The sequence below is a fragment of the Cryptomeria japonica genome, chromosome 4, assembly GCF_030272615.1.
Source record: "Cryptomeria japonica chromosome 4, Sugi_1.0, whole genome shotgun sequence".
Lineage (NCBI taxonomy): Eukaryota > Viridiplantae > Streptophyta > Pinopsida > Cupressales > Cupressaceae > Cryptomeria > Cryptomeria japonica.
Window position 1 is genome coordinate 735774028 of NC_081408.1, and position 24286 is coordinate 735798313.

Here is a 24286-nt window from a genome sequence, read left to right on the forward strand (position 1 = left end):
ACATGGTTGAGAGTAAGCCTCTCAAGTGGAGAGTCTCGGTTAACCTGCATTGCAACCTCATTACCCACTTGCAATGGCGGACGAAGAACAAAGGATCCCGATTGCCCATGTTCATGGCCTAATTTAGCTAATATAGCATGTATCTTCGAAAAGATTCAGCTCTTCAAATCTGAACTCAAAACTTTACCCACATTGCAGACAACTAACTAGAAGGGTCTCACATTTTGAAGAGACAAAGACCGCTTGATATTGTTAAAGATTAGGGGAAATTCCTCATGATTCAGCAAGAAATGCCTAGGAAATAGACCTCCAACTTTAGCTTGACCGTTCCAGAGATCATAGTGACGAATAGCTTCTAGAAGTTGATTATCGTCTAAAATATCTGCCCTAACAGTTTTATGGACGATATTTTTTAAAGGAACCCATGACTGCAACACATCAACTATGTTGGACAGGAAAATTGAAACTAGTTGGGAGGGAAAAATAAACCTCTTTTCCTGTCGGTAAAGAATTTCCTCACCAATTATCCTTTGAATGCTACATTTGCAATGTTGGCAGGTGATGTTGAAGGCAATTCCCAAATGCTCATATGTGATATGATCCTCGAACGACATCTCCCAAGCAGCAACCCTCAAGGGAACTCTGTAATTTCGTGGGGAGAACTCCATTATGCACCAAAACAAAGCAAGCGAGAGAGGAGATATGCAACTGAAGCAATGACACTCAGGCAATAAAACAGTCGCTAGCTTTATGCATATAAAGGAAGAAATAAATAATAATAATATTCCCCATCAAAAATCATTACCAATTATTTCCATATGATGTCAAATAATTAATCGGTTTGAATTACATGCGTGAACTGAATCGTGTAATTATAATAAGAACTGGCCAGTAGTGTCTCATGTGTGAGATCAAATGAGGAAATAACGTCGATCTCATGCTTCTCAAAGGTTAGGCCGCCATCGTACTACCAGCAAGGATGGAGGAATAATAGATCAAGCAACCCGAGATAATAAAAGCGAGTATGGAATGTATCTGTTAGCTCGTAAGGTGCAATGCAAACCTTCAAATCAACAGGCTGCAGATTGAAGGTAATCATTATCTAATCTCTTGAAATAAAACAAGAAGCTACTCCATCATGAAGAGTGTGAGATTTTGCCAAGATCAAGAGGCAATGGAAAGCACAAATAAGAGAGAACAAAATAGATGATAGGAATAAATTGTATTCTATCAAGATGCAAAATATGATCAACTGGATCATCAATCGTTGTTCAATAGTTACATGCAATGAATATGAGTCTGCATATATAGGCAAGGCTATATGGATATGTGAGCATACAAACATGACATGTGGCTCAATAAGAAACAAGGGTAGGTAGGAAATAGGTGTGGTAGATAGGAGAAACAATAAAATATTCCACATGAGGTGGATCACCCACCGAAGGTGGAATTATCACTCCACAATAAGTGGATATGATAGAGTAGTAACAAGATCAACACCATAAAAGGTGAAAATTCTTTTACACACACTATCCCAATGTGGCACAAACACCCAAGTGTCTCATACCCAAACTACTATGAAATGCATTTCCTAAGTAAACTTAAGTAAGGTGTAATAATATCCAAGATGAATAATTATTTACACCAACAAAGAGACCTAGGATAATGAGAATGAAGAATCTGACATCCAATTAAAAATTTGTTTTTTCAGAATTGATAATGTTTGCTAGTTGATGAAAATTTTCTATATTAAAGTTTGAAAGTGAAGAATCCACTTCCAACTTGTCACAATCCAGATTAGCTACAGCATATGTTGCTCTATTGTCTTCCCTGAATACATGAGAGATGCAACATTCATAAAACGAGTCTAGCATCAACCAAGCTTGATTTAAAATATAAGAAATTTTCCAATTAAATGAAAATCTGGAAATGCAAGCTTTAACTATGATGGAAGAATCTCCTTCTACATGGATCTTAGAGAACCTTAATTTTTTTGCCAATGTCAATCCAGATAATAGGGCAAGAGCTTCTGCCAAATTATTTGTTCCAGGAGGAATCGGAGAAGATTTAACTGTGAGGAGAAGACCTAAATGATCTCTAATACAAACTCCAATCCTCGAGTCACCAGGATTTCCTCTAGAGGAACCATCAAAATTTAATTTCACAAAGCCAAGTGGAGGAGGTTGCCATTTAATTAGTTCTTTGTTGATTGAATGATTTCCATGACCAAATGTAGCACAGAAAGAAGGGATAGTTAAACCTTTCCAAACCTTGATAATGCGACCATCCCTAGAGGAAAAATTAAAGTTGTTATTTGTGTTCTTGGCATTAACCTGTTCTGAGGTATATTTCTCAAATCCCTCTAGAATCAATTGAATTGGAGAATCTACCGGTCTAAAAATTCTCCTATTCCTTTCCCACCAGATTGACCATATGACTGTTGTCGGGATACATTTCCAAATGCTTGTAAATAAAGAATTAGTGAATTATAGAGATGGCCAAGATTGGAATAGCTCCCATAAAGTATAGGGCATCGACATAGAGAGATTTAACTTTTCCAAAACATGAGTCCAACATTGATGAGCAAAGGGGCACCTTAGGAGTAGTGATCCATTGTTTCAGTTTCAACTTTGCATAATACACAACTGAAAGAGTTAACAATATGTAATCTTTTCAATTTATCATTTGTTAAGATCCTCTTTTTCAAAGCTAACCAGGCAAAACAACCTACTTTAGGAAGAACCACACTATTCCAACAAAATGAAAAGGCTCTACTATTAACTTGTTGGTTTTCTATATGTCGGGCAGCCACATAACCATCTTTAACTGAGTATTTACCATCATGCGTTGGAGCCCAGATCAACTTATCTTCTTGATTTGAAATGTACACTCCTCTTTTTGTCAATAGCTCCTGAAAGCAAATCCTTTGATCATCTCTAATAGGTAAATCCAAAGGATCTTTCCAAATGACTTTCCTTGGAAAAAGTTCTACTCCAGTAACATAATCTATCAAGAATGAACCCCAACATTTTTTTATAATTGGAATAGCATCCAGTAGAAGCTTTGAGAGCTTTAAAGGAGGCAGACCATTCCACGAGTCCTCCCAAAATTGAATGCTCTCACCATTGTGAACCTCCCAAGATACATATCTTGTAATAACCTGTCTACAAGACATCATGAAGTTCCAAATAGCTAATCCCTTTGGAGGGTCAAGAATAGTTATGACACGAGAAGGATTTAGAGAATCCAAGTACTTTTCCTACATGATTCTGCACCACTTAGTGTCTGGTTTGGAAACCATTTTCCACACAAGTTTACCCCCAAAGGCAATGTTCCTTTTAGATAAGTCATGTAGACCTACTCCCCCTCCCCCCTTGTCATGTGCCATTTCCTGAATTGAGATAAGCGGGATCTTTTTTTCTTCTGACATATTGTCCCTCCATAAGAAACCTCTAATAAGTTTCTCAATCTGTTGAATGACTCTAGGAGGCACTTTAAGAACTGACATGTAGTAATTAGGAATAACAGACAAGACTATTTTTATTAGGAGTAATCTACATGACAAAGACAACCAACGAGCCTTCCATGTGGAGATGGCATTCTTAATTCTATCAATAATAGCTTTCCAATAAGCTGACATATTAGCACCCACAAAAAAAGGAATGCCTAAGTATGTAGAAGGAAGGCATTCTTGTGAGAAACCTAAAGTGTCAACAATTTTCCTCGTGACAACATCATTTATGTTAAAAACATAGATCTTTGATTTCTGAGCTTTAATTCTTTGTCCCGAGACTGCCATGTAAAGATCCAAAGTTTGTCTGATCTGTTTTGTCTCCTGAACATTTGACTTACCAAATAAAAGTGTGTCATCAACAAATAAAGAGTGTGTAACTGAGACAGATGTTCCTTCAATATGAGCTCCCCTCCAAAGCCCTTGATCATGTTTAGACTTAATAATTCTGCTGAAAGTTTCCGCCATGATTATAAATAAAGATGGGGATAAAGGATCTCCTTGTCTCACACCTTGTGAGGCAACAAAAACCCCAGCAGGAGCACCATTAATTAACACTGAAAAGTAAGCTCCCAAGACACAAGCCCTAATCCACTTACACCATTTCTCAGCAAACCCAAATTTGCACAAGACTTTAAACAAAAAAGACCAATTAAGTTTTTTCGTAAGCTTTCATCATATCCAATTTCACTACAAAAGAAGAAGCTTTGTTGGAATGGATAGAATGCAACACTTCATGAGCCACTAATGCATCTTTCGTAGTCTCTCTCCCTGGCACAAAACCACCCTGTTTAGGAGATATGATTTTAATGATCAATTTTTTTAGTCTCAAATAAATGGCTTTGGTAAGAATCTTATATATTGTATTGCATAATGAAATGGGCCTAAAATTTGCAAAAGTTTTAGGCTCTTTAATTTTGGAAATAATAGCAATGTTAGTGACATTAAAATTTTGAAGAATAGATGAACTCTTTCTCGATTCCTCCAGCACTGCCAACAATTCAGAACCCAAAAACATCCCAACATTTTTGGAAAAAAAGAGCAGTAAACCCATTTGGACCCATTGCCTTGTCCGGAGGGAAAGAAAATACTACTTTACGAATCTCTTCAATTTTGAAAGGAGCCAATAATTGTTGATTATCAAGGGGACCAACGATATGGGGGATAACATCCATTATCTTTTGTTCTTGAACATCAAGTGGAAGGACTGAAGAAGCAGGGACAAGTAAGTTCTTAAAGTAATTTACTTCTTCATCCTGAATTTCTTGTGCATCTCAAAGTATTTTGCCTAAGGAAGCTTCCTTAATGGAAAAAATAGCATTGGCTGCTCTCTTTTGTTTAGCTGACATCTGAAAAAAAATTGTGTTTTTATCCCCTTCTCTTAACCATAGCTCACGAGATTTATGTCTCCAATATTCCTCTTCTCTCTTACAAATTTCTTCCCATTCCTCTTTAAATTGCTAGCCCTTTAGAGACGATCTGCTCATTAATCTGTTGCAACTGATTTTCAAAAAATTCTTTTTGAGCAAATATGTTTTTGAAGACTTCCTTATTCCATAGTTTAATTTGAGCTTTAACATGCTGCATTTTTTTATGAAACTTAAACATTTTGGTGCCCAACACCAGAGGAGCACTTACCCACCACTGTCTAAGCAAGGAATGAAAGTGGGGGTGTCGGAACCATATCCTTTCAAACTTGAAAGAAGGTCTATGGTTATATTTTGGCAAGGCTACCGCTTTATCAATGCTCAATAGGATAGGGAAATGGTCTGAACCTGATAAAGCTAGAATCTGAGATTGCAGTGAATAGTTTTGAGCCCTCCACTCATGTGAAAAGAGGAATCTATCTAATCTCTTTGCAATTTGTAAGAAGTCAGGCCTCCTATTAGTCCATGTCAAAAAACCATTTTGTGGAAGAATATCAAACAAGTCATTATCATTTATAAATTCATTAAATATTCTTATAAGTAATAAAAAAATATAATTTTCTTATTAGTTCCTGAGGAAATTAAATCTATTAAATGTCAAAACATCAACCAATTAGTATTAAGAATTAAAATAGGTTGACCAAATTTTCTAATGTTTATAATTTTTGAGATTTATTTTAAAATATACAAATTGATTTATCTATTGATAATAGTCTTATTGAGATAATGTGAGAGCTTTGTATTGTTCTATCAATGTTTTTACATTTTTATAGTACTATTGATATAATATTCATGCCGATAATACTACTATTATAAAATAGTACTTAAATATTGAATTTGTTATTTTATTGGAATAGTGTGAGTTTTGTATTGTTTTATATTTTTTTTGTATTTTTATAGTACTATTGATATAATATCCATAGTTGGACAATACTACTATTATTACAAAATAGCGTTTGAATAGTGAATTTGTTATTTAATGAAATTCTTTTTCATCTTTTCTTTTACTATGCAATAATGATAGGTGGACCTATTTGATGTTTATGTAATCAATATTTATATTACACACAATGTAAATAAATAACTATTAAAATTGATAATAATAGACACATATATATCATCATTCATTACATATTTAATACTATTAATTAATTAACTCTAAAATATTTTAGTAAAGTATCTTTTATTTTTCTTCTCTCAAAATAGTTTCTAATTTTAAGCAACAAAATAATTTAAAAATACATAAAATTATAAATATCAAATATATAAAAAAGTTAAATGTGTAGCTTTATTTTATTTATTTATATACTAATGAGATAATAATATAATATAAATAATATATATTATATTATTATCTCATATATATATAACTAATACGTATAATTATATGTAATCATTAATAATAAATAAAATAATAATAATTATAAATAATAATAGAAGCTATTAATGATTTATATCATAATAAATAATAATTATATATATTATTATAATATAGATTAATTTTTACACATATTTATACATGATACTAGTTATCACAATTATCATTATATTTAATTAATTATTAATAATAAATGTATAACTATTCAAACTCGTTCATGGGTTCCCTAGGGTTAATCCAGCTAACGACCGTCTAGATAGAGAGACGATTAAATGGTCAAAACCAGAGAAGGGGTGGGTGAAAATAAATTTTGACAAAGCTTCAAAAAGTAATCCAGGAATCTCAGGAGCGGGATGTGTGGCTTGTGATGAAGAAGGAAAGGTCCCGTGTAAAGGGGCTAGAAGACTTCAAGATGACATGAATAACGAGGCAGAAATCCAGGCAGCTTTACTTGCAGTTGATTTAGCAGCTAATCTGAAGGTGGCGAATTTACATTTAGAAGGTGATTCCCAAATTGAGGTCCAGGCTTTGGTTAAAGGACACACCTTGTGCTGGAAATCAGACAAGTATATAAAGATAATAAGTGAAAAAATCAAGTTGTTTAAGAATTATTGCATCTCACACATGAAAAGAGAGGGAAACACTCTTGTAGATGAGTTGTCAAATGAAGCGTGTGGCCTCAAGCCAGGGGAGTTGAGGTGGCAGAACGACATAAACGAAATTGTTGAATGGAGTTAAGATGTACTGCCAAGTTGGTATGACATTAAATTCAAATCCCTTGTCAGAAGCTGGTTTTTTCCTGCGCAAGTGTGTGTTACTAAGTAGTCAATGCGATATGCTCTGAAATGGCGGCAATGGTGGAGAGATATGCATTCAATGCCAATTTCGTAATGGCCGCATGGATTATGAATAGACCTGGCGAGTTGATGAAACCAGTTTTGAATCTAGTTTTATCAGAAACCTTTGTTTTTCTTTTGCAAGCTCAGTTATGGAAGCTAATTTCACCTTGGAGTCTTCCAAACTGATGCTGACATTTCGTGGTCCTGTTCGGCCAAAGAAACTCGAGAGGATGTTTCTCGCTAAAGACCCGCTGCTTATAAAAGCGGTTCAGTTGGTTTTAGGTGAAGAGGTGGCTGTCATTGGTCATCGCTACAGATGCAGAGCAGACATCTATTCGTTGATCTTGGCATGGGGGTTAGAGATGGGACACACAGTGGATGAGGTGTGAAAGGTGACGTAGAGACTAATCCCAGGGGAATATCTATAAAACTTGGACTCTTTGCTGGAGTGGGTAGTGTCGAGATGGGGATTTGATCTTGCATAAGGTATCCCAGAGGCAAATGAGGAAATAAAGGAGTGCCACTCGCGCATTCAGAATCTTTGACGACGTGAGGAAGTTAAACTGCAGTTTAAGGATGATGCGGAAAGAGGGTGGGAAGGGCTTTTAATCTTCGTCCAGATCATGGAAATAGAAGATGTGATCAAATAGGAGGGTGTCGAGAGAGCGACGGAGACTGTGATCCCTATGAGGAGAATAACAAGGAGACTATCCACAGAACAAGCTAAACAAGCGGGAGATTTTGCAGATGATGAAGGGGATGGCGGGGTTTTTTCTCCAAGCCGACGAGGTGCAGCGAGCATGAAGGCAAGAGGAAGAAGGAGGCGACAACATGTCGAAAGTGGAGACCCCCGCCATAATTGGATGACTGGTGAATTGAGTGCCTTGGCTGTAAGAGGCATCAAGGAGGAACCATGAATAGCTCACTACAGGCACGGTACCCATAGGTGCCAATTATCTCTATTTTTTTATCAGTTAATTTCTCAGTTGAACTTTAATTTTCAGTTTGAAACGCCTATTTTTAACAGGCAAGATGTAATAAGTTTCTTCATACTCTTAAGTTTGGGGAGGGGATGGATGGGTGCTGGTTACTGGTTTTGAATTCCAGTTTTTGGGAGGGCAGTGATGGCAATCATGTCTTGTTTTGGGAGAATTTTGATAGTTCGTTATCTTTGAAGTTGTAATACTTTAAGTTTAATTAAATAAAATATATATTTTACCGATCAAACAAATAAATAAATGTATAACTATTATAATTATATATTAATTAATTTTAATTTAATGACTACAAATTATATACACACAAAGGGATAGCACCCATTTCATTGATCATTAAAAAAAGAGTACATTCAGCAGAAGACAAATAGAGTCCCAATGGCCTCTATCACCTCTTGAGCCCTACTCAATTGCTTAGAATGGAACATATCCCTATTAACACTCATCATATACTCACATGTCTCCAAATTATTCCTGCTAGGTCATCTCTCAAAATTATTATAGTATCATGCATATCCTTGTTCTCCAAAACCTCCTCTATAACAAAAGCATCAACCACCAAACCCTTGAAGGCTTTAGACTTGATCCTCTTAAGGGCCTTCACAGTTGGGCCCTGAAGGTGAGGAACAACCATCCTTCTGATGGCCCTCTCCACAACCTTGCAGTTCCTCATGATCCGTACTAGGATGTACACTAACTTTATAGGAGTTCAACACTATGAACATGCCCATGGGATAGGGGAGCATCTCCCAGCACCTTCTTCACTACATCCTTTGCCTCGTCCCCATCCAACATGAAAAATCTCCTTCAATTGAGTGTCCATTGATGCCTGTCTGTAATCACACTCACATTTTGGAATCAACACAATATCAAGATCTGTCAACCCCGACCCCTCCATCCTTTTTTTTTTGTTTGATGGTTATCTGTAGCCATGACTTTATTGATAGAACTGATAACACTTGTTATGTGAGGATTCATATCCATTTGGTAATCTTGATAGGATCTATACAAAGATCTAAATAAATTCCATCAAGATCTCTGCTCGATCCACCTTTGCATTGCATATCTTGGTGGATGTATCCTCATCAACCTACTATATACACTATCAAAAGGGACACCATCACTGGAGATTAAAGCCAATCCAGGCCATTATATCATTTGAGATGATTGCCTCGATATCCTGATTGATAGCATAGTTGGAGAGAAAATTTGCATCCTTATTAACTTTGTGGAAAATGTGTCTTAATGAGAAGTCCATTCCTTCTTAAATTTCCCATATGCCACTAACCCACATTTTGGATTTCCAACTAGGAGTATCTCCAAAACTTACAGTTTGGATACCATTTAAGGAATTGCCCTCGATATCAATACTGAGGAGATTTTGTTTCTTGCACATTCTTACGCTACCAAGAAGGGCTGCAAATTCAACATCATTATTGTATCCATCAAGAAGATTAATTGATCCTCCCCATACAAAATCACCCTGGTATCACTTCTCATAATAAAACCAACTCCAGATGGGTCAGGGTTTCCCTTGGAATTACCGTCGAAGTTCTATTTCAGACACCCCTTTGGCGGGAGCATCCACTTTGCTACCTTGCGATCTTTATCATTGCCATCAACCTCTACCTTTGGGGGTATTAAATGGGGCCAAGACTTAGACACGTGTTCATCCCAACCTATGAACCATCTCACCTTCCTATTTAACACTTTGTGTTGATATTTTCATAGATTCTAATCTCAATTCTATTGATAAGAGACCGTAGGGGGACACTTTGTTGTTAAACAACTAGTCATTTCTCTTGCACTAGATATGCCAAATCACCATGTCTGGGACTGCAGGCCACAATCCGCTCCACATCAATCCTTTGTTTAAAACCAGCCATCCCTTGAAAATTTCCTTTAGAGAGTATGGTAGAGGACCCTACCAATTTAATTTATTCTGAAATGGGCCCAACATGCCTAGTTGACGAGGCATTGTACAAAAAGATGATCAACATCCTCCTCATCTTTTCGCACAATGGTCACCAAAAGGGTCCCATAAATCTTATCTTCATCAACCAATTCCCTATGAGAATTATATTTTGAACAACAAGCCATGTGAAAGCACCTGCTTTGGGGAGAATATGTGGATTCCAACACAGATGTTACCATTCACACAATTCACCCTCCCGAACTATCAACGCATAACCCAACTTAGGGGAGTAATTACTTGATTTCTCAGCACACCAGATAATCCCATCTTCACTTCTCCCAAAAATATTATCTCTTGTTTAGTTTTAATATTAATGCTTGTTTACAAACATTGGTAAGCAAATCAAAATATTTCTACACCACCCATCTATCTACATAGGATACAATGTAGTTAGCAATTGAATCTCCATAGATCCTTATGGCAGCTTCTATTACCTTTGCCATATTTGGTAGCTCCATTAGTGGCATGTAACTCTTCCATGAGTCAAACCAAAAGGAAGCCTTCTTCCCATTGTCAATTTTCTAGAAGATATGATTTGTAATTTGATCCTGACAATTCAACATAAATTTCCAAATTACTGATACATTTGGTGGGTTGGTTACGATGATAATTCTTTCTCTCGAATCATTATCCAAGTATTTCTTCCTTAGTGCCTAACTTCAAAGTGCTTTTGGTTCTAAGTACATCCTCCAAATCAGTTAAGCCCCTAACACCCTATTTTGAATAAACATATCCCTCACGCCAAACCCATTAGATTCCTTTGGATGCTTCATTGTCTCGCAAACAAGAAGTGGGATACGATGTTTATCGTTTGCCCCACTGCACATAAATTTCCTTTGCAGACATGCAATCTCTTTTGCGGATTGTTTGGTTATCTCCATTTTCTAGAGAAGATGAATTGGAATTACAGACAAAATTGATTTTATCATGGTTATTCATCCAACAAGTTTAACCCAACATCCCTTCCAATTATTTGTTTTCTTCCCAAGTTTTTCTATGGTATCCTTCCATAAATTGTTCCTCACCACACCATCAAAAAAAGGGGACTCCCAAGTATGTTGAGGGAATTTTACTGATAACAAACCCCAATAAATGACTAATTCTCTTTTGTACTATCAATCTAGTGTTGAAGAAAAAATATTAGACTTATCTTTGTTGATTTTGTGTCCTAAAATAGAACAATACTCTTTCGAAAGGTTCGTGATATTTATGGCTTCCTCGATTGTTTCTTGACCATACATCAGTGTTTCATATGCAAATAATTGATGTAAAAAAGGCCTCATATTCAGTATAGCACTTATACCAAACTATTTCCATGTTGCAGCATAAGTTTAATCATGTGACTTAAGGAGTCCACCATTAACATGAATAGTAGGGGAACACGGGATCCGCCTACCTTAGCCCTTTGGCCCCACAAAAGAATGCATAGGGAATTTTGTTGATAACAATAGAGTATTGAGGGGATGAAATACATCCCCAAACCCAATTTATCCATTTATTACAAAACCCATATTTTTTCAAAACAAGTAACATAAATCTCCACTAGACATGATTGTATGCTTTTTGAACATCAAGTTTTAGAGTCATACCTTTATGATTTTCCTTTTTTATTGAGTTCAGAATTTTGTAAATAATCACCACTCCATCAACAATATTCCTATCAAGGACAAATCTAGTTTGCTCAGTTGTGATCAATTTTAGCAATAAAAATTTCAATCTGCTTGCCGTTACCTTCAAAATAATCTTATATATTGTGTTGCATAGAGAAATTAGCCAAAAATATGCAAAGGAGGAAATGTGTAATTTCTTGGGAATTAATACAATATCTGTATTGTTAAGCTCCTTCAAAATCACGCCTTTCTTCCTTGCCTCCACCATGCCAAGACTATTTGGACCCAAGAAATCCCAACATTTTTAGAAAGTCAAGGCAGTAAAACCATCAAGGCTAGGGGCCTTATCTGGTCCAAGTTGGAAGGTTGCCTCTTTGACTTCCTCTAGAGATCATGCCACACTAAGCATATGGTTATCTTTGAATTTGTTACTAATTGTCGAATGTCGCTCAAGAAATCACAATTGATCTATTCTGTTGCACCTTCCCCGCCAAGAAGTTGCATGAAAATTTTTGTCCTTGCTTTCTCTATTCCAGGAGTATTAGATATGACATGGCCATCACCGTCCTGAATTTGATCAATTCTATTCCAATTTCTTCTCATTTTAGGGTATGTGTAGGATCATGAGGGGCCAAAAAGTGGCGATATGAAAAAAATTGTCTTCTCCAATCGCCTAAAAACACAAAAAAATTGTGTTGACTTTTTGCTTGGCTTCGATGTCAGTACATCTGGCCATGGCAAAAACCCAACCAAATCGGATATCTGATACTAATAAAATATTATATTAAAAATATATATATTATATTATATATTAAGTTTTAGGAATCGGATATTCGATTCTTGTGGGTATTTTTATACCCACTGTGACAACCCGTGGGTCATTTTTTACCCACGGTCTATGCGAAAGGTTTGAAATCCGATATCGGATTTCAACGAATATCCGATTTGGGGGCCATTTTTTTGTGAATTTGTTATCTAAGGTATGATTTTATTGCACTTTTGTTGTTTTTTGTCAATTTTTTTACATTTTACATTTATTTATTTTTTATTTTCTTGATAGAAACTAATTTTTTTCATTTGAAATACATTGTTCTTTCAAATTTGTTGATTACATTTAAAATTTTGAATTCAATCAGGTATGGGGGATAACAATGATAATCCTAAACAACCACAACCACCAAACCCTCCGTTAGCGAACCCTCCATTACCAAACCCCCTGTCAATTCAAGATTTAATTGGTCAAAATTTGAACCAATTGAGGGGCATTGCAAATGTCTACAATAGAATCCCTCGTCTAACCCCAATGTTATATGCTCTGAATGTCATAATAAACAATGTAGAAACCATGACCGCGAAGCACAATGCCGCTCTTTTGTGGTGAGATTCCATGAGGGCTAGATATGCGGATGGATTGACCTATGATTAGGTCAAGGAGCTTGAGATATCGAAAGTTGATATTACTGCATTGTTTGTCAATCCTCGCACTAGACAACCCATAGATGTGAAAAAATAAAACTTTCCATCAAATGGTGTACAAACGATGACATTGTAAATAACTTTTAGGATCATTGGTGGATGGTTTTTGATAGACCACCCAACAACAATCTTGATGTCTCATTTTATTTCATTTAAAAATTGTATGCTGAGTTTATTTTGGGCAAGCAAGTCAACTAATTTGGCATCAAGCCTTTCCAAAGTGTGGGTTTAGGTATGCCTCAAGATAGACCTGGGACAGTTTGAGTATTGCAGGGCCTGTATGTTCCCCCTCCTCCCATTGATCCCCCAGCTCCAGTACAACATTCAGATATCATTGTCGAGGCAACGTCACAAACTATTTCAGCTACTCACTCTTTGAGTAGCCTTTTGGTTTCTCAGGCTTGGGCACTAGCTCAGCCTTTTAGTGATACTAGCAGTGGATTTGGCGTCATTGACACATCCTCTTCAGCTCCACATATTTGTGTGCCACATACTTGTTCTATGTGTGGGCAACCATGCTTAGATCCTATTGGAGAGCCTGTTGAACCTCCTGCAAACACTACTGATTAGTTTTCTATGACCCATAAGGGGTCATATGGTGTCCTAAGGGGTCATATGGTGTTCTATGACCCCTTAAGACACCATATGACCCCTTTTAACATCATAGTACATGACATGACCCCTTTTGACACCATATGACACCTTAGGGCACCATATGGTGTTGTTAGAGGTCATATTATGTCCTAAGGGGTCATATGGTGCCATATGACCATATGACCCCTTAGGACACCATATGACCCCTTTTAACATCCTAGTACACGACATGACCCCTTGTGACACATATGATATCCTAAGGGGTCATATGGTGTTCTATGACCCCTTAGGACACCATATGGCCCCTTTTAACATCCTACTACACGATATGGCCCCTTAGGACACCATATGGTGTCGTTAGGAGTCATATGGTGTCCTAAGGGGCCATATGGTGTCTGATGACACCTTAGGTCACCATATGACCCCTTTTAACATCCTAGTACATGATATGACCCCTTGCGACACCATATGACCCCTTAGGACACCATATCCATATGGTGTCCTAAGGGGTCATATGGTGTCTAAGGGGTCATATGGTGTCCTAAGGGGTCATATGGTGTTCTATGACCCCTTAGGACACCATATGACCCCTTTTAACATCCTAGTACACAAGATGACCCCTTATGACACCATTTGACCCCTTAGGACAATACGATGTTCTGAGGGGTCATATGGTGTCCTAAGGGGTTGAATATGGTGTTCTAACATGTTTGGACCCTTAGGACCACTAACGACACCGTATGACCCCTTAGGGCACCATATGACCCCTACCTTCATCCTAGTACACAACTCGACCCCTTATGACAACACATGACCTGTTAGGACAATATGATGTCCTAATGGGTCATATGGTGTCCTAAGGGGTCATATGGTGTCCTAACACATGTGTGGGCCCTTAGGACCCCATATGAACCCTTATGATCTCATATGACCCCTAACGATATCGTATGACCCCTTAGGACACCATTGTTGGCCAATTGGTCAGCACCCCGTAGGGTTCACGACATGACTTCCTCCTACCTCCTGTGGATCCTTAATTATGATTGTTGTAGCATTCGTTGATAGCTCGAGCTTTTGACATAATGGCAACGGTGATTCCAACAAGTGGTATCAGAGCGCTAGGTTGTGGGTTTGAATCCCAGGAGGTCACCTTGTGGTCTCCTTAAAAGAAGTTTGTGGAACCCTCAGTCAATGTTGAGGGGGGGATTGTTGGCCAGTCAGTCAACACCTCCTTGGGGTTCGTGACATGGCTTCCTCCCGCTTCATGTGGATCCTTAACTCTAGTTGCAGTGGCGTTCGTTGACAGCTCAAGCTTTTTGCATAACGACATCGGTGATTCCAACAACCATATGACCCCTTTTAACATCCTAGTACACAACATGACCCCTTATGACACCATATGACCCCTTAGGAAAATATGATGTCCTAATGGCCCCTTAGAACACCATATGACCCCTTTTAACATTCTAGTACATGCAATGACCACTTATGACACCATACAACCCCTTAGCACAATATGATATCCTAATGCGTCATATGGTGTCCTAAGGGGTCATATGGTGTTCTAACACGTGTGGGCCCTTAGGACTCCATATGACCCATAACGACATCGTATGACCCCTTAGGACACCATATGACCCCTTTGAACAACCTTGTACATGACATGACCCCTTATGACAACATATGACCCCTTAGAACAATAGGATGCCCTAATGAGGCATATGGTGTCCTAAGGGGTCATATGGTGTTATAATACATGTGTGGGCCTTTAGGACACCACATGACCCCTTAAGACACCATATGACCCCCTTTAACATCCTAGTACATGACATGACCTTGGTCATATGGTGTCCTAAGGGGTCATATGTTGTTCTAACACATGTGTGTGTCCTTATGGCACCATATGACCCCTAACGACACCATATGACCCCTTAGGACACCATATGACCCCTTTTAACATCCTAATACATGACATGACCCTGGTCATATGGTGTCCTAAGGGGCCATATGTTGTTCTAACACATGTGTGGGCCCTTAGGACATCATATGACCCCTAACAACACCATATGACCCCTTAGAACACCATATGGCCCCTTAGAACACCATATGACCCTTTAGGACAATATGATGTCCATATGGTGTCCTAAGGGTTCATATATTGTTCTAACACATGTGTTTCCCCTTACGACCCCATATGACACCTAACGACACCATGTCACCCCTCAAAACACCATATGACCCCTTATGACACCATATGAGCCCTCAAAACACCATATGACCCCATACGACACCATATGACCCCTAACAAAAATATTATTAATATATTTTTATATATAGATTTATATATTATAGTATTAATAGATCTTGTTTATTATATATTAATATATAATAGCGTACAAAATATTATTAATTTTATTCATAATAAAAACTTATTAAAATTGGATATCCAATTTCTCTGACAAAAAATTGAAAATTTGAAATTTAGCTTGGGATTGCTTTGGGATTTGGCTAGGAAATGCCAAGCCTGGAAAGTCAACAGAAAAAACGTGTTTTTGAGTATTCCTTGTTTTTTCAGACTTCGCCTTGGTGGCTGATGACTTTTTTTTTAGCCGAAATTGATAAAACAAAAAGGGATTTTTAAGGACATTCTCAGCTTTCCAAAAATATAAGGTTTGCCTTATTTTGACTTTAATAAATAATTATTATTTATTTTTTAATTGAATTTTGACTAAAGTTCTGATTGATAGGCTAATTGAAAAACACCCATAACTTTCAAACAGTATCACATTTTGTGAATCCGAAACATGCGTCACATTCTATGCTTCGTCTACTATAGGATAAAAAAAAATTTGAATTTCATAAAGTATAGACCAAGTTAAGGTGGTCAAACGTACACATTTTTGAAATTCTGAAAAAGTTGTAGTAAAAAATTCATAATTAATTATTTACTTCAAAAAATTATAAAAAAATATTATGATTTGATTATGGTTAGGGTGGTCAGACATACACCTACTTTTTATCTTTTTCTTGAAATTTTAGTACTACTGCATTGAAATTAAAAAATTTCGTCAAATAGAATTTTTTTTCTTTCAAAAAATAACTATTAGTTTAGAAACTACATTCAATTTGCTACAGATTCTCTTCTTACATATTTTTAAAATAATGTTCATAACTTATTCAAATTTTCATGTCAATTTGCATAACTCTGATTTTCTGAAATTTCATTGCCACTTAAGGGCATGTTTTGGCCCACCATGATCCTGCACATACCCTTTAGTGGAATTGTGAAAAATATTAGTGTTGCGATCCCCTTCCTTTAGCCAATCATCCCAAGATTTTGATCTCCAATAAAACTCTTCCCGGGCCAATATCTCATCATACTATATGATCAACTCCTTTTCTTTCACAAATTATGATTCTGACATCCGATTCTTAATAACATATGAACTCAAATTTTCCATTTTTGCTTCTACCGTTGTCTTCTCTTCAAAGTTATTCTTAAAGGTGTTCTTGTTATAGTCTTTCAATTTCTCTTTTAGAGCATGTAGTCTTTTATAAAAAAACAAACATTATAGTCCCCATTATGTCCCTCAACTCTAGCCACCAGGATCTCATTAAATCAACCAATCTTGGCTAGCACAACCACAAATTTTTGAATTTAAACTGACATTTGGTGGGCATCATCCCTTTAGGACAAATTTAATTCAACTAGAAAAGTGGTTGAAAATGGGAATGGATACAAAAGAGTTTCTCAACATAATATCTAAATCGACCAAATTGTTAGATATGAGAAATCAATCTAACCTCTCCATAATGTTAGAATGCCCTTCCTTCTATTGGTCTAGGTGTACTTTCCATTTGATGGGATGACATCTAATAGGCCACACTATCTGGCAAAATCTACAAATTCAACTTGGGCTCAATCCATTCTTCCTAAACCTCCACTTTTATCACTAGGATATAATACTGCATTAAAATCCCTACCCAAAATTACCTTATCTACTTGCCCTTGCAAGTCCCCTCTTATCTTCAGCCATAATTATGTTGGCTTATTGGCATTTTCATGTAAAAAACAAGATTAGTACATGATAACTCTACATGATATTGGAGTCAAAGTTTTGATATTGGATAATGCTTTAGTATGATAATGGATGTTTTGATATATGTCCATACTTTGAAGTAGGTAATGTTAGTGTTTGGAGAGATATTGGAATCAAAGTTTTGGTCTATACTTTGTAAATGTATTGGCTCCATTTTTTACTACAATACAACCTACTATCTAGTCTATATTTTGTCTCTCTTGCTATATTATATTCACTCCTGTGTACAATATAATGAATATGCTATGTTCTTCTCTGTTCAAGTTCATGAGAATTTATTCATGTTTCTTCTCAAACAACAAGGGTAGACATGTTTAGTTCCCACCATATAGTTATTCAAGAAGTGCAGTGGTCAGCATTTGCGGTTGATTTATTTGGTTGACATACTAAAACCTTTTTTGCAACCTTATCCAAAGGGGTTTTTGATTGTTCCTTCTATGTTGACAAACAAACTTTGGTTTTAATAAAAAAATTTATATTTATTTCCATTTGTACGTTCCTTTAACGAGGGTGGAAAACGTTAACAAATGTTTGATCTCTGCAAGGGTTGATGTGGTTGAAGACAGTTAATCAATTTTGACAATTGATGAATGCGGTTGCAAAACAGAGACCATTGTGGTTGTGGTGTTAAGTGTGCTCTGCTGAAAGAGTAGGGTTGGTTTGTGTATTGAAATAAAACAAGATAAAAAAGTATTATTGATCGAGCAAAATACAATCCTGTGTATTTTTTAAGTTGTAGTGAAAAGGAAACAATGATTCTAATGTTTGAATTGATGTTGTAGTAGTGATTTTGTTCACTATGAGAAGGGAAGATTTGATCTGAGTGGAAAACAAAGGTTCATCTCTATAAATGTTTTGTTTCTTGTGAACTTAAGATGTATCTTGTAAGTCAATGAGACTTGCTCATTTGAAGTGTCAGTAAGGCATCTTGTAATCAGTGAGATTCAACTTATAGTGAATAAGTTTAAGTGGTTTTTAACCCTTTTAGGGTTTTCCACTTTCAAAATTGTGTCTCTATCTATTATCACTGTGTTTTCTTGTATTGATCAGTTTTTGTTTATATACCATGTCTGATGTATTAAAAGGAAACACTGGATTTTGATCCTTTTTTCTTTTGGTGACTTAAAGTTTACATTTAAAAAAAATTAGTTAACCTTGTCACTGATTCACCCCCCCTCTCAGTGACACAAGTTTTCCATCAAATTTTGCCTTCTCCTTTGACTTGACTGGCCCATAAATGTTATATATAATGAACTGTAAATTTCATGATAAACTTGTGACATTGGATTTCAGCCAATCATGTTCCCCTTTGCTTTCTTGAATCTTAACTTTGTTTGTCTTCCAAAGAATGCATAATCCCTTGGATGCATCAGTTGCTTTAACAATTATACCTTCCCTTCCATAGTAGTATTTAACAAGTTTACTGACCTCATCCTTTGACAATTTAGTTTCTTGTAGCTAAACAATATCGATCAGTTGACATTCTAGTTGGTGCTTGATCATGCGCCTTCTATTAGGGGCATTAAGGCCCCTAACATTCCATGTAACGACTCTCATTGCCTCCCAAGGGAGGCCCCTACTCCCTTGGATATAGTCATGTAGGTTTTGATAGGGTTTTATTTTGAGAGTAAACCATCCTCCTGTCGCTTCTTACTGTTAGTTTTCCTCCATGTTTTTGACCTTGTAACTACCATTCTTGGTGGATTGGCCATAGTCTAACTAATGATTTTGTTATCCATAATATCTAAACCATCACCTTCCTCCTCCTAGGATAGCCCTCTCAGATTGTTTGAGGGCAGGGCTTCCTTCAAGTCCAAACTGACAAAGTCTGGGGGAGGGGACATTTTCTTATATACAAGAGGGGAAACACAATAGAAAATTATCCATGTTCCAACATTGACACATTGATTTTCAGGGATCTTTCCTACCATACTCAAATCCACATTCGTCTTAAAAGGTGATGAAGAAACTATTTTTATTGTGGCCCCTTTGTCTTCTTGCTTCTATTTCCATTTCTTTTGAGACAAAACTCTATAGTTTTCCACATTATGGTTCCTTCTATGACATTTAATACAAAAAAAATTATCTTTCTTTTCAATTTTTTTATTCCTAGTACTCGACCAAAATCTGAAGTATCACCTTCCCTAACAAAGCAGAAATTTTTAAAAATATGTATCCGTGCATACATGATTTTGTCATCATCCCCCATATCTTTTTCTAGGGTTTTTCCCAAATTCTCACCAATTCTCCTAAGACGTACTCCACTTTGCTTTCCAAAGGGGAGATTATACAGTCGTATCCATAATGATTTTCTTTTGGATTGAGAGTAGAGGGGTTGAAATTTAGAACCCATCTCTGCAAATATAGATAGTGATTTCCCCATCTCCATGGAGCTTTTTCTAGAATTTTATTTCCCTCTCCTTCATTGTCGAATTCGATTATGAGGAATTGTTTGGGCATGAATTAAATATCTTTGACGTTTTGTCAATTCTCATAGATCTAACTGCTTATTTCTCCTCAACTACTTTTTGTACCAATTAAATACCCAATTATGGCCAGATGTCTATATGCAAATATGTCTCTGTCAACAATATCTGATAGATCAACATCCCATGCATCTACATTAGTTTTAGTGCTAGGGTTTCTACGGTTATTCTAGTTTTCGCCACCCTGGGTCATTTTGCCTTTCTCTCTCCACTTCATCATCTTTAATTGTTTACACACACACACATACATATACATGTATGCATATATATGTATACATGTATATACATATATACATATATATGTATACATGTATATACATATATACATATATATGTATATATGTATATATGTATATACATATATACATATACATATACATATATACACATATATATACACATACATGTATGTATGTATGTATATACACATGTATGTATGTATATACATACATACATGTATGTGTATATATGTATATATACATGTATATATATATACATGTATATATATATACATGTATATATATATACATGTATGTATACATACATGTATACATATATATACATACATGTATATATGCACACACACACACACACATACATATACATATATATATACATACATATATATATACATACATACATACATACATACATACATATATATATATATACACACACATACATACATATATATATACATACATACACACACACACACACACACACACACACACACACACACATATATATGTGTGTGTGTGTACATATATATGTATATGTACATATATGTACATTATGTACATATATATATATGTATATGTATATACACATGTGTATACATATATACATGTATATATATAGATATACATATGCATATTTATATATGTATATGCATATGTATATATGTATATACATATTTATCTATGTATACATATTTACATGTATGCATATATATATACATATATACATAGATATATATATATATAGATATATGTACATATATCTATATATATGTACATATATATCTATATATATGTACATATATATATCTATATATTTATATATATATGTGTATCTATCTATCTATCTATATATATATATATATATATGTATATTTATATATGTATATATGTATATACATATATGTATGTATGTATGTATGTATGTATGTATGTATATACATACATACATATATGTGTGTGTGTACATGCACATACATACATATATATATACACACATACATACATATATATGTGTGTGTGTGTATGTATATATATACATATACATATACATTTACATATACATATACATATGTACACACATACACACACATACACACATACATACATACATACATACATACTGTTGGCATTCTACACTCTAATGAGAATATGGTTGATGTTGTCATTGATGGCAACCAACTGGTATTTGGTTTCTACACATGCACTGACATCACATATATCATACATCGACAGGCGCTTACACCAACATTCAGATATCACCGACAACAAAACATACCGACACTCAGGCCGACATGGGATAAAGTGTAATGCCCCGCCAGGAACCCCGATGAAAAACCCACAACAAGGGTGAAACAATTTTTTTTTTAAAGTATAAACATCATAAGTGCATTTACATAACATGCACGATAACACAAGTGAAAGACTTACACCAGAATTCCTTAAGGGTTACCAACGAAGAATTAAAACCAAAAGATAAATTCCACAATTACCATTAATCCAAATGTTTATCATTAACTCAATGATCACAAGAAGCCATAAGCAATAATAGATACACCATTGAAAGATTGAAATGATACAATATAATTCCACTTCAATAAGAATTTACACATATCATAAAGGAAACTGATAAAAACCTCCCAAACATAGGATTGCATTGCTCTTCCAATACATAGCTTCTCAATATACATATAAGGATACAACTTAACCAAATACAAGGTTACAAAAGATCAATGATACAATGACCACAAGGGTCTCCAAATAACAATAATCTCCAAACATGAGATGAAGCATGAGCCACGAACCACAAAAACACCTGCAAAGCCAATCCTCGCATGAAGGTACAAATACAAACATCCGATGGGAAGTGGCACTACCACCCGACCATGTAATTCTCAAAATGGAATCACCCCACAGTGCTAGGAGATAGTTGAGGACCCTCAAGCAAGCAAAAGCATGACATGGTCGACAAAACAATACGACACCATGATAGCGCAAAGAGACTCCACAATAATCCAGGTGACTCAACATCACAAATACACAAGTGACTCGATAACACAGACACAAGTGAACCAACATCACACACACAAGTGAACCTAAAGAGAAAGTGTCATCACATAGCTTGACGGTTACCTCGATAGGCCCTCATAGGTCCCGACTCTTTGTCCTGGTAACCTCTCCCGAACCTCCGGCTCCAACTAAGTCTCATGTGGGCCCTTCCAGCCTTTCGTGAAGACAAGGTGGTTAGTTTACCATTCCAGGCCTTCTCACTACATTATGAGCCTCAATATAGGCACTCACCTATGCGCGAGGTACAATATCTTTATTAATGTTATGAACTACCCACCTAATCAATTAATTAGATTATCACTTATTATCTGACTTTCGCAGGGTCGTAATACCTACCACTTTGGGTGCAGACCTTGCTCGAAAGACACTCTCTCAAAGGACACTAAATAGACAAGGTCACTCCCCGAGGACCCTATGGCGAAGCAGACAACCATTACACCACTTTTAGAAACAAGTGGTCAAACCAGGACATACTAACTTTTGGCTAACCATAAGGAAAAGACACTACATGGTTAAGACAATGGAGCCAACATATATCGCTTGGTCAAAGGTACCAAATACGCCACCATAGGATGACTGAACCATAGACCAAAAATAACACAATATACTCTTGCAAGGAAAACTAATTCACTAAGTCCACACTCAGACAATCTTTGAGGAAATCAACATCATAAACACTTGCAACATCATTGATTGAAAATTAAATAAAATACTCTTTTCCAGCATTCACATCTAATCAATTTCCAAATCAATATTCCATCAAGAAGGAAGTCCACATTAAACATTCAACCGGTTATAACATGAATTCCGTACATGCATTTAATTAATTTCCAGAATATATCCAAATCTACCAAATTGAATCTCTAATTCGTGCCTTGACTTCCATTGATAAATTTATTAAACTACATAATAAAAATCACATGGAAAATCACCATTTTCATTTAACAGTAAATCCACTTAAAAATATATTTTATTTTATAAAAATTAACTTTATTGCACTAACCGGTTTATATCGGTAAGGGTACATGGTTACGCGGGGGTCAAGACCAACCCATAGCAGTTTCATTGTCGGAGCCGCAGGCACTACCTGGCGGTAGTACTGATGCCGACCGGTAGCAGGCCTACCGACCGTTAGTACTGCTACCGTTGGTAGCAACCGTTATCGACCGGTAGCAGTCTTATCAACCGATAGTACTGCTACCAAATGGTAACGGTCCTACCGACTGGTAGTACTGCTACCGCGTAGCAGTACTACCGACTGATAGTACTGATACCTACGGGCAACAGACACTACTGACCCGCATGGTGGGACTAGCCCACCACGGGGTAAGGTAAAGCCCAAAAATGAAATAAAATTCTTACTCCTAAGCATTTAAAAACCAATAAGTCACAAAATCGTTTAATCACAAGAAGCGATTCATCTCCAGGTTATTCCACGGGCACACACATACGGTGCCAAATCCAAAATCCAAAGGGATATTTACCAGCAAGGTAAATGGTGAAATAAACACACTGGAAGTAATATCTAACCAATTCTTGGCAATTTAGATACTAGGATGCACACAACAAACCAAATCTAATTCATT